We start from the raw sequence: 15,405 nt of genomic DNA, 5'->3' as shown, positions 1-15,405 counted from the left end.
CCTTACTCAATTTTTGGAATGATCAAAGAATTAACACAAATATTACTATTGTACTTTTGAAAAACTTTTATAAAATGCTTAGGACCAAAAATTGTAACAAAACACCGCGACAAAAGAAATACCAACATATAAACACGACTCAACACTAGGAAAGATTTCAGGAGAAAACAATACACAGTAAATAACAATTAGTTTTTGAATTCAAACTAAAAATAAAACAGTCTTTGCTTTAATGAAAGTTGTTAGGCACACTTTAAATGGTTAGGCGCTTATACTTACATCAAACCCAACGTAATGTACCACCCCCGGCCGAGTTAAAATGCGTAACCGGAAAAGAAGGTGTGCATGCCTGGCACGAACACTCAAAGCGTGTTCTAGCGTGCTGCTCGTACTGACTCAGAGCAAGGGTGAGATGTAGGTGTAAGGGCAGTGCGTGTTCGTCGGGAACCTAGTGCATAAGATCGGTCAAGGCCCGTTCTTACACTGAAAATTGCGAAATTGCGAATTGCGAATCCAAATTATTTTTTAATCAGTCAAGGATGCCTATTTGGAGTTGGGAGACTGGATTTATGTTAATTTTTCGAAAGGTGTACAAACTTTTTTTGCACATTTTTTATTTTTGTAATAGTATTTGTTATATAACTTTTTATAGAAAACATCTTTTCATGAGCTTTTTGTAGCAAAATGTTCGGCATGAGTTTCTGAAAAAAAACGTAGTACTAGGTTTCTGTCAAACTTTAAATTGTTACATGTTTCATCACAAAATGTGCATAAGGGGTGTAAATACTTTTTTTACATACTGTATTTAAAATTTTCACTTGCATTATTTTTGGGCTAAACATTTTTTTATTCATAATTATAGAATGTGTGTCATAATTGTAAGCATAAACAATGTATTTTCATTGTTTATGCGATTTCGCGATTTCAATAAGATTCCGCTTATAAATTATAAACAAATTGTTTTCCAGATCTGAGTGAAATTCTCTCAAATCTGACAGATGCCCTCTTAACTCATTTCTAAGTGGGTTCCGTTTTAACGGAAACTGAGTGATTTTTAACGTGCGTGCACTGATTTTTGAACAGTCAAAACTACACGCACGTTTAAAATAACAATGTTATGATTTAAAATCACTCAAATTCAGCCAAACCCGAACCTACCCACTGGTAAATTTGAGTTTTTGGCGCGTTTGTCGTGCAGTTCACAAACACACTTGGCACACTTAGCCAAGTTTTGCGTACCGCCAGACGAATCTGGCGAAAGTCGGGCAAAATTTCAGCCAGCTGTCTGGCATCAAAATCAACCGGTTCAATCGGTTGAACCGTGCACGACCGGTTTGGGTCATATTCGCCAGAAATCATGGCAGAAATATGGGGCAAATATGGGGGAAATTCTGCCGGATGGCTGGCGCAAGCCCCCAGACGAACGCCAAAAATGCGTCCGCCATTTCTGACCGGGTAGTAATGCATTCTGTTAAAACGCTCAACCAAACCACAAAAACCACAATGACAACACAACATTTTTTCGATGAATCAACTATGAGGCTTTCTGGTCAGAAATTTACCAACACATTCAAAATATGTTTACATGACAGCTGGACGTTTGTTTGCATCAGGTTTCCTATCTCTTTCTAGCAAAATTTTTTTGTCAAGCGACTTCTAGCTGGTTTATTTGACTGACTGCCCGATATGTCAGCCAACATACTTCGCAGGGCTGTGACAACTACAGCTCCCCAGACAGGAAGGGGGGGCGCCTGGCGGGCGTTTTGTCTTGGGCACTGCGCTTAGCTGCGCAAGACGTCTGGCAGATTTCCCCCCCGACTGGCCCAAGATTGTTGCCAGAATTCTGGCGAATATGCAACAAACCGGTCGTGCACGGTTCAACCGATTGAACCGATTGGTTTTTGTGCCAGACAGCTGTGAATAATTCCGCCAGATTTTCGCCAGATTCGTCGGGCGTCACGTGAAACCTGGCTAAAAGAAGTGTGCCAAGTGTGTCTGAACTGCACGACAAACGTCCGCCTGCGCCAGACACTCAAATTTACCAGATTATTTTCCGACCGGGTCGATCATTGTTTGCATCAGGACACTGTGACGAGGAGTTCGTCATTTTTGAGTTAAATTATATTTTTTTCACTGGGCCTAGAAAGCCTTATGGTCCCCTTGGAACGAGCTGTCAAGTAGGACCTTTTTCTGTAAAAAAGGCAGCGAAGTTAGTTTTCTTAAATTGATTTAAAATCCATTTAAATCTTTTGCGGTCGTAAAGTGTCATTGTACTCAGAAAAAGAAGCTTTATCGTTGTGAACAATATTAGGACCGAGATTAGGACCCAATTGTGTAAAAGTGAACTGAACATTGTGTGATGCAGTTTAGCAGTGTACGTGTTTAGCTCTTTTTCCTCAGCGCCCCTAGCGGCCAATGAGCGAACTATTGTTGAAATAATTCACGCGAATATTCTCAAGACTCCAACCATTAACCAAAGAAGAAATTTTTTGGTGCGATTAATTTTCACATGCAATGTCGGTTAAAAGTTTGGCAGGGAATGATTTTGCTTTACCAAAAGTCAGCCTGACATGTGCCGCTAAAATTGTGCGATGAGTTGTTGAAAAAAAAAACTTTAAATTGGGTACTAAAGCCCTATGTCAATTTTTATGTACAACGGTAAAAAACGGTTTTTCATTTTTATGCAAAAAAAAATTACTAGACAACATTTTTTCGATGGATCAACTATGGTCCCCTTGGAACGAGCTGTCAAGTAGGAGCTTTTCTGTCAAGAAGGACCGTGAGGTTAATTTTTCAAAATTGATTTGAAAATCCATTTTAAACTCTTTGTGGTCGTACAAAGGGTCATTGTAGTCAGAAAAATAAGCTTTATCGCTGTAAACAATAATATCAGCAATCTAAGCAATCATTTTAGGACCCGATTATCATTTCATCAAAACGGCTTAGAGTTTTTTTAGATTTTTATGTTCAGTGAGTGGGCAAATTTGCCTTCAAACCTCGCTTCAAACCGTCTGAATTTAATGCGAAAAAGTTTACTATTTGAAAGTTGAACTTTGACAGTTGCTGAAGTTGTGGTGCGTCTCGACAAATATGCCAAATTTTATATTTTTTTTTTGAAAAAAGAAAGAACCAAATCATACGCGCTTTTAAAATATTAGTCATGATTTTAAAATTCCGAAATATTCTTTCAAAGAGATGCGAAACTTGACTTACTTATTAATTTGATGAAATTGAATAATCACTATTTTTAAACAATTCAAATCTCGAATCTTTTGATCTACAAAAACATACAAAAAAAATGTAATAACGAAGAGGGTTAACTTCATCAAAATCACGTTTTAAATAAAAAATAAATGAAAAATAGGTATTTTTTCCATGTACTGTCATCTGGGGCGAATCAGGACAACTGTTTTAGCCGACGGATTTAGCCTTGTAACAGTATTTGGATATTTTTGATTAGTTTCAGATAGAACAAGTACAATACGTACAAAAATAGTGCATCGATTTCCAAATTTGAAACTTTTAAGTGCTCGAAAACCTGCTGTCCCTATTCAGACTGTAGTCCCGATTCGCCAAAGATGACGGTCCCCTTTTTTCTTCTGAAAAGTCCTAACCTACAACTTTACCGAAGATTCCAAATTGGTCAGAAAATTTCCCAAATTTGTATGAAGAAACCAAAGATGCAAAATGTTATATTCATATAATCAAAAAAAAAAACATTTAGAGGCAATTTGCAAATATTTTTCAAAGTTTATGTGCCCCCCCCCCTCCCCCCTTCAAAGTTGGCCTGAAAAATCAGGGGGCAAAAAAATATTGTTTCGAAAATTAAAGTTTTACCAGCTAAAACCAGTTGAAATGCATTTTCCCGCGTTTATAATCTTATTTAGCATGTTTGAACTCCATTGAAAACATTTTAAATTTTCATAAAATTCCAATGTACAGTCCCACAAAAACATTTTTTTTGGGGAAAAAAATCCGTCAATACCTCGATATTTTCAAAATATTTGCAAGGGCCTAAACAAAAAATAACAAACAAGTTTTGTTTGGTTGACCATTCAGTTTGGTTGAATTTTATTGCTGGAGTCCCGAGTTGTATTTTAAAATATTTACAGTAGTCGGGAATGTACGTGTGTCAAACTCGTTCTGACCTGAAACCCCATTGGCCAGTCGTCGCATTTACAGCTATTTTCATATACGACGTATATCTTTCGCGTGAAGAGTGACAACAATGCACGGAGTTTTTACAGTTTTAATTGAATATCTTAGGATAGAAACCGAATTTTGTGGATTTGTGAAGGTCAAAATAAGAGACATTGTAAGCTGCAGAAAAAGGTGTTCTTCTCTTTTTTAATTTGCAAATTGCTCTAAATTATTCGATCGAAGTTACGAAACTAAAAAAAAATCACTGTTATCAGAAATAACTGATTTCCTTCCATATTTCTCTCATTGGTCGCAGTGGTTGAAAGGCTCTTCACACAAAAAAAAATGTTCCCTAAACAGTATTTTGATCAACAGTATAGTCGCAAGATATATGATGTCAAATTGGAAGTTTGTTTCCTCCTGGCTGCTCCTTAATCACCAATAGCCTAAACAGCTGTAGTAGATCACATGTCCAGTCCCGGCCATAGAACACATCCCACAGGGGCACATTATCCATGGTCTCCAGTATCACCGTACGGGTACATCCGGCTGAGGTAGGTCACGTCTCAATCCGAAATAAATTGACTTTGAAAAAGCTTTTAAAGCGAAAACTTTTCCCCATTAGCTGCACCACATCTCTCGTAATGGTGGTTTGCTTTTGCCTTTGGTTTATTCCTGTTTTTTTTCCTGTTGGTGTTTGCTGGGTGCAATTTTGCCATTTCTTGCTGACCTACAACACCGGAAAAAGCCAGGCCTTAAGCGGCAACCAAGACAGAGAACGCGACGGAAAAAGTTTTAATTTCCAGGCCCACATGGGAATGCCGGTGGTGGTGGTGGTGGCGTTGGTACTGAATATGATGATGTGACCCAGTTTTCCCCACCAACCAAGTTTCGTCCTAACCATGTGGCCAGCAACGACGACGGCGCACGATATTTGCATGTTCACCTCCTGCAGCAGCAGTAGCAGCACCACCAAACTGTAAGGAAGTCCGTTCGTGTATTTCGAGCCAAACTGCGCTCCGGAGTTTACCTTAAGCTCTTCGGGTTTCGTTTGGGTAGAGGGTAGGGATGGGTCAGTTGTATTTACAGATAAAAAAATTGTAATAACTAAATTCCACTAAGTGCGGTGAAAAATGTAATTAGTTGGTGTTATTCTTTTTAAAACTGTTGTTTGTTTTTTTACTTATTACCAATTTTTTAATTTGTTTCAATTTTTCTGATTTTTTTGTCTTGTTTTGTATAACTGCGGGCGTCAATAATTAGAGTTCCAGCGCGTAATACGACTGCAGGAAAATGGTCGCATGACAACCGCAGAACAAACTTTTGGCTGTTGTCAAAGGTTGCCATGAGATTTCAGCTGACTTTTTGGGAAATATTCTAATCTAATCTAATCTAATCAGACCCTAGCGCAGCCAATCTTTCGAAGGGATCCTGGAGAGTGCCTTAGGTTAGATGACGCCTAGCACTCTTCTTGTCATTTATTAACATTTGTAGTGCGCCATTGCATTCAAATGCATTGAAACATCACAAGCGTTAAAGCGGCCAGGCCTACTGCGTAAAGCCGTATCGCAGAGATGACCCGTAATTGGGTTGAGTTTGAGCACGGAGTGTTCGAACAACAACACAATTCTGAATCGACAGGGGAGGAAGAAGCGTGGGGACACACCACCATACGCTCCGAGATTTTGGTTGTATTCGTTGGGAGCACCATGCTAAGAAGATTTGGTACTCCGGGACCCTCTGGGATGGGACATTGTATTTCCACGAATGCCCTGGACACTATTTGCCGTGGTTATAGCGCCACAACTCGCTCGCTGACTTTTTGGGAAATATTCAAAGCAAACCAAGTTGACAACCAAATCAACGTAGAATTTCAGTTCAACTTGCTGATTTTTATACCGCGGTAGTTCATGCACAGCGCAGGAGAAAAGTGATTTTATCTCGCAATAAGCAATACATCAAATTACCCAAATAGATATTCTTTATTTTCGAATGTTTTTGATATTCGGTGTTGGTTCAGGGGATCAAATAATGCATCTTCCCTGTCACGAAATATTCTAGCAGAGCTGATTCTGTCAGAATCCTGCTAGAATGGTAGAACATTTCTGCTAGAATGCTCTAAGAATATCAAGCTATGTAAGAACTATGCTAGAATCCTGCTAGAACGTCGTGAGGCCCAGTGAAAAAACATATAATTTAACCCAAAATTGACGAACGTCTCGTCACAGTGTCCTGATGCAAACAAAGATCAATCTCGAGCTGTCACAGCCCTGCGAAATATGTTGGCTGAAATATCGGGCGGTAAGTAAAACAAAACAGCAAGAAGTCGCCTGACAAAAAAAACTTTTGCTAGAAAGAGATAGGAAATCTGATGCAAACAAACGTCCAGCTGCACATACTTTGAAGGTGTTGGTAAATTTCTGACTAGAAAACCTGAGTTGTGTTCTGGAGTTTTTTTTTGTCCTTTTCAAATAAGTCGAACTGTCAAAAATCCACCAACTTTAACTACACAAAAAACTGTGGTGGAGAATTATCCACCGCGTTCTACCGCAATCAATTGTTGACAGTGCGACGCCAACGAAAATCCACCGCGGTTAACCAAAATCAAATCAACAATGCAACTCTTACGTAGTACCAATGTTATGGACTTAAAAAAATGATTATTTTTGGAAATTATCGTCGTATACAAATTTGAAGTTAATTTTCAGAAACAAACAAACAAGACATTACATATTTTTATAAAGTGCGCTTTTTCAAGATATAGGCATATTTCGATAAAAAGCCTAGATTAAAAAACATATTTTCAATATAAAAACACCTAACCTGTCTCGAAATCTTTTGATCGATTTACATTGTTAAAAATATTGTGTGTGCAACCCCTTGCATCCTGTAGGCCCCCACTTTTGTGTGCCGCCAGTGCGCGCTTTCCACGGCGCTAACTGTCAAACGCTGTTTTGTAGGGAAGCTTCACTTCACCTTATTCTTGAAAAGTTACCGAAGTAAATACACGCGCTTTATAGAGTAATTTAAGTGCGTATGTATTGCGTGTACGTACACGAAAATAAAGTGAGGTTAAATTTTGTCAGCCAGCAAAACCAAATGGTGCGCTAGTGTGCGTACGCGAAACGTCATAAAGCACTATATTAAGTAAATCTAAATCGCCTTTTATTGACCGCGTCGGTCGCCCTTCCGCCGTAACACTTTAAAAAAAAAATCAAGTTTTGTGCAATTTAATTTTATGCTATTTTTCTTTTAAAGTAATTCAAATAGTTCACAAAACAAACCTAAAATTAAATTATTCTTAAAACTTGTTTTGAACAAAAAAAGTAAAATCCAAGTAAATATATTTAGATTTGAACAATACACGGGTGATAAACTCGAAACTTGATTTAAATGTTAAAAATATTTATTCATAAATCAGATCAACGGAAATCACGAGTAAAGCTTGCAGCATTCATTTTTTATTTGTTTAAACGTTTACACTCAAATTCTCAAATTTAAGATCTAACCTTGACCCTTAGCTACAAAATTGTTCATAAAAATGTAATCCGGTTTACGAATTGAATTAATTTTCATACAATATGCAGTGATAATTAACGTGCGATAATAATTTCCAAATTAAATTAAAACTTCTATTTTTCGCATACTTTTCCATTTAATTTGTAAAAACATGAAAAAAATGGGTCACTATGTAAAACTCAGCTTTTTAGAATAAAAGTTGATAGAAATCATGGTTTTGTGATAAAAATTTAATTGAAATTTGTCATATTTTAGATGGCAACATTTTTTTCTGAACAGTCCTGATCCCAAAAACAAGTTGCAACTTTGCTCAAGTCACCAACATGATCAGATAATGGCTTCTCAAGTTTCAGTTTTTTTTAAATACTTTTACTTTCATAACACTTTTGTTTGAACAGCCCAAACATTTGTATGGAGATTTGTACAGAGCAATATAGGTTAACCAATTATGCTATTCTTTTAAAATTTTGCATGGAATAAGTTTTATAGAAATTAAAAAAAAAATGGCAATGAAAGGTCGATTTGTGAAAAAGTAGAGAAATAATCAATTTTAAAATTGGCTTTTGACTTCAAACCTTGCTTCAAAAACACTTGCTTAAAAATAAAAAAAACAGTTAAAGCAAAGTACACATTAAGAGATTTATTTGAAAAGGTCTTAAAATCATTGAAGAAAATACTTTGGACGTTTTTTGGTTTTTTAAGATTTAAAAAATCTTGTCTAATAACGATCAGCTTTGTTACATTTGATTTTTCGCTTCTTGCTAATTACAAATTATTATCTTCGACGATCACTGCACATTAAAATTAAATTAATTAATTAGGTTATTTGAATAAATATCACACCCCTAGTTTGCAGAGCTGGCCGCCCCGCTGCCAAGAAGTGTCCAAACTAACGATGGTAATAATTTTACGAGCAAAACAATTTAAAAATTCACTATCGGTCGTAAAAGTTTGCATAGTCTCGTCCGCTTGGAAAGTACAAGAAAAAAGAAAAACATATCCCAAAATGTGGTGCGCACATGAAGAACATTGAAAGTGATGAGTAATTATGGTTGAAAACAAATAGTCGAAATGTTCTTCGGTATGGGGATAGTTAAGGAACCATCCGTCTCCATTAAAATCAAATTTGTTCAAATATTTCAGGGGAGAAGTGTGGTGTTGAGATTTCTTGAATGGGTATTATGAGCCTGAACAGCTCCTAGCAACTTTGTCTAAATGAAAAAGAGTCCAATAAATCAAAATGCATAATCATTCAAGTTGTACTGACTGCAAAATCAAAGAACCCGCAACCCTGAAAGCATGTCCCCGAATACAGTCTTGCTTTCAAGAAACTTTTTGACTCGCGGTGATTTATCACTTTTCCAGAGTACTAATCCATTTCAATTATCAACCCCTTGTTTCCGGTTTGTTCGCGTTTTTCGTCAGTCACCCACCTGCTACCACCCCCCTTTGTGAAAAAGTTCGCCTACTAAGATGGAAACCACCACCACTTGTTGTCCAAAACGAACCGCACCCCGATGTCAACGCTGAAATGCATCTTTTTTTGAGAAATTCTTTAACAAAATTACTTTGACAAAAAGTTTTTGCGGAAAATCGGCGACAGGTTTTTCCAGAAGGGACAATAAAAAAACCTCCACCGACTCTGCGACGACGCTGGCGACAACTCATCCAATTACTTGCCTGGTTGATTTATGATGACACTTGTTTCTACACGGTTGATGGTGTGCGTGTGTGTGTGTGTGGAGGAGGAAAACTCTCTTTCCCCATTCACACAGCTGCACACATTAACGTGAAGACTTCCATCATTGTCATGATTTTTCGTTCAAAGATATAATTTTTGCGTCGCTTTCAATATTTTGACAAAATTCCTTCAACAAGTTGTTTAGAATAGTGCCCTACACATGCTGATTCCTTTTGGTAATGATTATCCCATTTCTTGTAAAGTTATGGAAATCGTCATTAATCAATGATTGCCAACTAGGACGTCAATGACTGTACCACAAAATTTTATAAATTTTGAAGCACATTTGATTTAGATCAAAAATTCTTTCAGTGGCTTCAAGAAGGCAACAACTGGCACATGCTGATTCCTTTTGGTGTTGAAATTCGTTAAATTTAATTTAATACAGAATATTTTTTAGTGATGATTAATTTTCTTCAAAAATGATCAACGGCTTCACCTTAAAACGACAATCCCCTCCCGTGCACAATAACGAGCGACAAAGTGGTTGGTGCACCTATACTAAAAAGACACGCACACTTACACACTTGTGTACTGTGCAGGAAAAAGAAAGTGAATTTTAAAACGATCCAACAAAAAAAGGGAAATTCAAACTATCGGAAACTCACCACAATGATTTTGAATTCACCACTGCTCGATTACATTTGACAGTGCTTTGAAACGTCTGACTCTAAACTCTGACTCTGACTCTGACTCTGACTCTGACTCTGGCTCTGACTCTGACTCTGACTCTGACTCTGACTCTGACTCTGACTCTGACTCTGACTCTGACTCTGACTCTGACTCTGACTCTGACTCTGACTCTGACTCTGACTCTGACTCTGACTCTGACTCTGACTCTGACTTTGCGACTCTGACTCTGACTCTGTCAACATATCAATTCTTTCCGTAAATAAACAAACAAATGGGTATCACATAGATGGGAAACGTAAAAGTCACCTTGTTAAGTCATCCGGTCTGCAAAGTAAGAGTAAAAACAAATCCAAATAAAATAACAATATCAACAGCGCTGTAGTAAAAGGAACAGCGCACGCGTGGCGAAAAAGTTGTTTTCAGTTTGTTTTTTTTCGCGTTTTCTTCAAAGTCAAACAACGCCACAAAACGTTTTGTAGGATGATTGCTGTGCATTTTACTAGAATTTTTGGTGTTAAATTTGAACTTTAATTTTGTTTATTTTTTTACGTGAAAAAACTTATCTCGAAAAAAAACCCTAAAATGCTTAATTTTAATGACTTGTTGCTCAAACTTGGAATTTGCTACAATAAATTTTATATACAAAAATTATTAGCCAAAATGACGAATCTATTTAAAAGTGAACCACTTGAACACGAGCCACACCGGCAAAACAAGAGTGACAAACATATTTCGACAGAATTATCATCATCTCGGCTGATTCATATCAATTTCGGGTGAGCCTCTGCAACGTGCATAACTCAAAGAAAATTGTAAGAAAATTTTCAACCAGCCGGTGAAGGTGGTGGTGGCAAACGGCATTGACCGCAAAATGAAAACTCACCACCATCATCGCAGCAGTCGCAGAGAGGAGAAACAAATAAAATTCAAAATGTCAGACAGAAATGATCACAACAGCGGCAACAACAAAAACACACGGCAAGAAACAACAACAAAAAAAGAATAGAAAAAGCATCCTGTGACTCGGACAGAGACTGATCGAGAGAGTTATGGATTATTGAGCGAAAGTTGACACACTAAAATGCACACACAAAGACATTGTCGAGGAGGAAAATTGTTCACATTTTTTTTTTTTTTAATTTTTCTTCTCTTTTCTTAAGTCAGTTTTATCGTTTCCAGCACTGAGTCTAAGTCAAAATCGAACGAAAAAAATGCTCGATTTTCCATTTCAATGATTTTCTGTAAAATCCGTAGTAACAGTTTACGAAAAAACTAAAAACGATTTTAGTTTTTTTTTTTTTAATTTTTTGTTATTTGAATGAAACTTTGTCTTGGGTAAAAAAAAATGCATCGTTAGTTTTTTCTTACAAGTATCCATACAATTTTGGGGGTTAATCATACAAAATGGGTAAGTAAATGTATGAAATTATGTATCTGCAGAAGGGATTTTCTGATCGATTAGGTGTCTTCGGCAAAGTTGTAGGTTTTAATTTAGACTTTTTGAAAAAAAAATGCGAACAAGGAAAAAAAATGATTTTTTTATGAAACCGTAGTGCGTGATGGTACAAATTCTGGTTTCAAAGATATGATTTTTTTTTTTGAAAAAATCATGTTTTATAAACATCGAAAATCTGGATAAAAAAAACTGAAAATATAGTTTCAAAGCAATATCAAATTCGCAATAGAAAAGTACTTTACTTTATTTTATTTAATTTTTTTTCACAAGAGTTTTAGAATTTTCAATATCTTTTCGTTTTTTTGCATTTGAAAATAATTTTGGAAAGATAAGCACCCAAAAACAATTTGAAAAGCTGACAAAATTTCATACAATAACTTATATTTAATATATTTCTAAAATTTACTAATACCAACCAAATCATGTTGAAGTTTCAAGCTTCCTCTAAGTAAATATTGTTTGATAATTCGGTATTTTTCGAAGCATAAATATATAAAATAAATAACAAAATATCGTATTTTTTGAATACACTGTTTTTTTTTTTTTTTTTTGAATAATTTGCAATAAATCAACGATTCAAAATTTTGCATGCATTTTCACTGTTTTAGAGTTTTTTGAATGAAATTCTAAAATTTTCACAAAATACCGAGTTATCTAAAAAAACTAAAATTTTTAAAATTCACAATTTAGGTTTCAAACGATTTTTGCATGCATTTTCACTCTTTTAGAATGTTTCGAATGAAATACTCACAAAATACCGTATTATTTTGAGAGTACTCAAATTTGCATGATTTGCAATATTGATATCAAACAAAGCGAAATTTTACCATTCAAAATTTCGAATCATTTAAATCCATATTGCGATTTATAAAAATCAGAGTATTTTCGAGAAAATACGGCATTTTTCGAAAATTTGAGTATTTCATTCAAAAAACCCTATTACAGTAAAAATGCATGCAAAATTTCGAATCGTTTGATAGCCATATTACAAATTACAAAAATTTAAGTACTTTCAAAAAAATACTTTTTATTAGTATTATTACTTTGAAACTTACCATATCATCAAAAAAATATTTACTAGCTTGAAAATTCAACATAATTTTTTGGTTGGTTTTAGGCTGGGTGATGAATAGAGAGAATGCGTAACGTGATTTTCGAATGATCCCACTTTGTTTACATCTACAAAGTAGGAGGCTGTTCAAGCACAAACATGACTTTTTTCATACTGGTGAATGAGCTGTTTTAAAATCAGTGGTATATGTTTTATTTCGTCTAGTTTTTGACTTGTTTTGCTGTATAATTGTGTGTGTTTTCAAGTTTCGATTGGTTAGAAGATGTTTTTATTTTTTACGGGTGATAACGAACTGCGGCGAGAGTGTCATTCTGCGTTGTCACAGAAAAAATCCCTGGCTGATTTTAGAATCCTGCTCCTATTCCTGGTCCAGCGAAAAAACATCGCTAATTCTAGCGAAGCTGATCCAACAAACAGAGAAGATTTAAGAACAATTAAGACAGCTTCTGGGTAGACACAACCGCATCGACTCCATAAACAACTTCCATTCAAAATTATAAAAAATAACAATCTCGCCTTCAAATTTCTTAAAATTTCTTGACATCAACTCCAGGTTCCCAATAATCACAAATTTGTCATTGTCACAAAAAAAAACATTTTTTTATGATCGATAACAATACTCTCTACTTTTGGGGAACATTAAATTGGTTCCACTTTGACAGTTCAAAATTGATGCCGTTTTGCGAACCACTATTCAGCACCCAGGTTTTAGGCAATTTAAGAAATATATTAAATATAAGCTATCGTCCGTTGTCGTCGATAAAATTATCGGAATAACGATAACGATAACGATAGATTGTCGTTATCGTTACCGAACCTCGATAATTTTATCGTTAGCAACCTAGGTATAATTTTTTTTATTTGAAGTAAGAAATATTTTTTTCTCAGTGTCCCCTCATAAGTACTTTTAAAAAAATGATATTCCTGCAACTATTGTCTCGATTTTCAAACTTGAAAAAAAAGTGAAATAAAAATACTATTTATTTCAAACATGTTTTGATGACAGGCTTGATTTAAAAATCTTCAAAATATTTTAGTGAAAATATCATAAAATAAAAAATAACATTGAAAATCGAAATATCAAAAGTTTAACCCTAAAATGTTTATAAAATATCTTTTGGAATTGAACCTTTTTCAAATAAATCACCAGAATGAAAATTAAAAACCTATTATGTAAATATTAATGTTTCTAAATGTTTACCTTTTTTAAAGCAATTCCGCAACCCTTTTTTAGGAAAGTTCTTATCAAACCTTACTTTGGCCAAGAGAGAAAAGCGATCAGAAAATCGCTCCTCAAGACATGTTTTTTTTAATTTTTTACTCGGCATTTTTTTATGACCACACAATAAAAAAAAACTATTTGGACAGTTGCAGAATTCTTTTCTAAAGCTTCAATATTTCAATGGAACTGGAAGTGCAATAAACTTTAAACAAAACAAAATGCATTTTTCTGCGTTGATACTTATTTTTTGCATGATTTAGTTTAAAAATGTTTACAACATAGTAATATTATTATTATTATTCTTCACGGGTAAAGTGGGCAGCACTAATTTAAAAAAATAAAAAGCTGTGACTTTTTTCAAAAAATTGCCTAAAAATGGCTTTAACTTGAAAACGGTGCACTTTGAGCAATTCTCTACGAAATCGGTCTTTGTTTTAGAATTTTAATTTTTGTATTTTTTAATCCGACTGAAACTTTTTTGGTGCCTTCGGTATGCCCAAAGGAGCCATTTTGCATCATTAGTTTGTCCATGTACAAATTTGGCAGCTGTCCATACAAAAACGATGTATGAAAATTCAAAAATCTGTATCTTTTGAAGGAATTTTTTGATCGATTTGGTGTCTTCGGCAAAGTTGTAGGTATGGATATGGACTACACTGAAAAAAAAGATACACGGTAAAAAAAATTGATGATTTTTTATTTAACTTTTTGTCACTAAAACTTGATTTGCAAAAAAAAACTATTTTTTATTTTTTTTCATTATTTGATATGTTTTAGAGGACATAAAATGCCAACTTTTCAGAAATTTCCAGGTTGTGCAAAAAATCTTTGACCGAGTTATGAATTTTTTAATCAATACTGATTTTTTTCAAAAAAAAAACGAAATATTGGTCGCAAAAACTTTTCAACTTCGTTTTGCGATGTAAAATCAAATTTGCAATCAAAACTTACTCTAGTGATATTTTGATAAAGTGCACCGTATTCAAGTTAAAGCCATTTTTAGGTAACTTTTTTGAAAATAGTCGCACTTTTTCATTTTTGCATTAGTGCACATGTTTGCCCACTTTTGAAAAAAAAAATTTTTTTTGAAAGGCTGAGAAAATTCTCTATATTTTGATTTTTTGAACTTTGTTGATACGACCCTTAGTTGCTGAGATATTGCCATGCAAATGTTTACAAACATTAAAATTGATGTTTTCCAAGACTCACCACTCACAAATGGTGGGTTGTTTGGGTGAGTCTAACGTCGATTTCTCAGCAACTAATGGTCCAATTTACAATGTTAACAGATGGAACATTCGAGAAATTTTTCGAAAAAAATATTTTCAAAATTTTTGAATCAAGACTAACATTTTAAAAGAGCCAAATATTCAATATAAAAAACGATTTCGTAAAGAACTGCTCTAATATATTTTCAGATCTTATCGAACACAAGTGCAACCAGTCTGAAGAAACCATCCAGGAAGAGCATGTGGTTACGCCCCAAGTTCCTTCTTGTCAATATTAAATATTACTATATTTGAAGCCTAACATTTCAAAAAGGCACAAAACTTTTGTAAACAATAGTGCATCCCTTTCACTCGAATAACAGTTTGCATAAGGTGTGAGAGGGATACACTCTT

The sequence above is a fragment of the Culex quinquefasciatus genome, chromosome 1 (assembly GCF_015732765.1).
Source record: "Culex quinquefasciatus strain JHB chromosome 1, VPISU_Cqui_1.0_pri_paternal, whole genome shotgun sequence".
Classification (NCBI taxonomy): Eukaryota; Metazoa; Arthropoda; class Insecta; order Diptera; family Culicidae; genus Culex; species Culex quinquefasciatus.
This window is presented reverse-complemented; position numbering follows the sequence as displayed.